The sequence below is a fragment of the Akebia trifoliata genome, unplaced genomic scaffold, assembly GCF_017979445.1.
Source record: "Akebia trifoliata isolate Shusen 1 unplaced genomic scaffold, ASM1797944v1 Contig00383, whole genome shotgun sequence".
NCBI lineage: Eukaryota > Viridiplantae > Streptophyta > Magnoliopsida > Ranunculales > Lardizabalaceae > Akebia > Akebia trifoliata.
Window position 1 is genome coordinate 52107 of NW_028237001.1, and position 2411 is coordinate 54517.

General features: G+C 34.1%; 1 long non-coding RNA gene across 1 annotated transcript; it reads right to left on the minus strand.

The window, feature by feature from the left end:
• Positions 1-1383: 1383 nt before the first annotated feature.
• On the minus strand, positions 1384-2007 carry LOC147381511 (uncharacterized). Its single transcript, XR_015174506.1, has 3 exons — positions 1913-2007; positions 1659-1744; positions 1384-1495 (listed from the first exon to the last, which is right to left on the minus strand). It is a non-coding gene; the product is annotated as an uncharacterized LOC147381511 (long non-coding RNA).
• Between the last annotated feature and the right edge of the window lie 404 nt (positions 2008-2411).

The following is a 2411-nucleotide window of genomic DNA, read 5'->3' on the forward strand; positions in this document are numbered from 1 at the left end:
GGTCAGCATCAGATGCATTCAAAGTATTATGCATGGCAGGCCCAAAAAAATGATGTAATTAACAATAAAATCTATAGTTTGGGCTACACCACCCATTTACTTATTCAACCTTGGTTTTGGCTTGGGCAAACTGTTCGCACCAAACTCTCTCTCTCTCTCTCACACACCCACACCTCCACCCCACCCACCACATCTCTTTCCCCTCTTTCTCTTCTTTCTCCTTCCTCTCTTCTGCAAAGAGGAAATAACTTCTGGTTAAAATACAAAATCCCATTTTGTATTACAAAATATTAAACAAATTCGTTTTTGGCCGAGTCAAAAACCGAGCCAAGCAAACAAATAAAGAAAAAAAATCTATTCAATGAGCAAAAGGAGAGAGAGGGATTCAAACCCTCGATAGTTCGCTGTTCAGAACTATAACAGTTTTCATATGGCTATGGCCATATGAGTTCACACCAGTACTAGATTTGAAGGGCATCATACCATAGCCGTCGAGGTGAAATAGGGATCTAAAAGATCGAATGGAACGATACATAAATACATGGACAAGTACATCCCTTGTGGGTTCAAAGCATATTCCTTTAAGGTAAGGGGAGGCCTTGAGTTTTAAAATCCTGTACTTGATTGAGGCCACTTAGGTGCTTTTTTATCACTTTACCTTTGTAGAGAGCTGTGAGCTAATCATATTGGGGGTTTTCTATAAAAACTTGAAAACCATAATTTGCAGTTCAAAATTGATTCCTAGCTGGCCATAATACCTGGTAAATTTCATCGTTTTAAGCATACATTTAAGTGTGTGATCGTTTACATCTATAAATTTTGAGGTAATTTAAAGAAAAAGTACCCTGTGGAAAAGAAAAAAATGAAGCACACAAAACAAACAATTTTACAATAAGGGCTGTGGTGTCTAATTGATAATCCATGACCCTAATAGAAAGGAGTTATTTTACTATGGAGCTTAATTGGAGAATGATTTCAATTGTTGCTAAATTGAAGCATAAATAAGGGTTGTGGTGTCTAAAGGTTGTGTGGCTAGAGCCATTTGACTAATAATTGGTTTCTCTAGTAGTAATCCCATGTCATCACACACCAGTTATTACTTCACTCAATCAGATATTACTGTTAGTTCTAAATTTGTCCTAAAACAAAATTATATGCCTAGTTCCCACTCTTTAACCTACTCTATGATAAAACTGAATAATGGTTATTTCACTCGTAGTATATTTTATAAATGTACTGATTAGAAAACCTTATTCAGATGATCAGTGGCACCTTCAACTATATAAGACAACAAAGACATGATCTAGCTATTAAACATAATAACAGATCATCATATAAAACATATTAGTTTCCTCTAACCTTTGCAAATTACTTGAAGGATATACCTTAGTGATGGGTGGACGAGAAGCCTTTGCTTCAAAATCCATCTCAGGTAAGCGTGCAACCTCCACTCCGTTGTCAAATAATATGTAGGTCGGAAGTTGGCCCATAGACACTACAAATTTGAACAAGAACTACAAATTCAGTAATAATGGGAAAAATATAAAAATCATCAATGTAATATTTGGAAATTAGTAAAGCATTACATTCAAAAGAAATACTGAACAGTATGATAATCAGAAGATGTATGGAAAAATGTGATTGTTAGATTCATTTACTGCTCAAAGATATTCCAAATTTTTCTGCAGCATTTGGGAAGAGACCAAGATCCACTATTCCAAAAGACAGATTTTTGTTTGAGTATCTGCAACAAGATAGTAATATGAGCATGCAGAAAAATAACTAGTAATGCTTCAGACAAGAAAATGAGACATACACTAAACATATGAAAAGCAGTTACAAATACATACTCCATAAGAAAGTCTTTTTTTAGTGAAAGTGCCAACTTAGTTAATTAACTAAAGAGATAAACCTGTGCAATGATGATGGGACCCCCTTGTGGTGCTAGGAGTTTCGCATTTTTAACCATGTCCACAATCTTAGTAGTAAATTTTTTCATCTCCTCCTACAAATAAAAATATTAATATTTTATGAAACTGAGTTTAGGTACTGTGTTTATACTTTAAAGTCTTCTTTTGGACATGTAAAATTAAGTCAAACAATTATTATGAGTTTAAGCTAGAAAGAACCAAACAGAGCAAATAAATGGGAAAAAAAAATAATAAAAAAAAAGACCTTGTAAACCGAATTGTCTGTCCTCAATTTGATTCCTGGTAGATTGTGTAACCACACTGGAAATCCTTTGGTACAAGGAAAAGACATGGGTATGTATACAAGTGGTTAACTAAAAGTGATATTGAAGTGTAAAAATTTCTTATTTTCAGTGATTTGCATAGGCATTGAAGTTCTTTGTTGATTGAAACTGCAAAATAAAATACCCATAATTCCATTCGGCACAAACATAAGGTCCA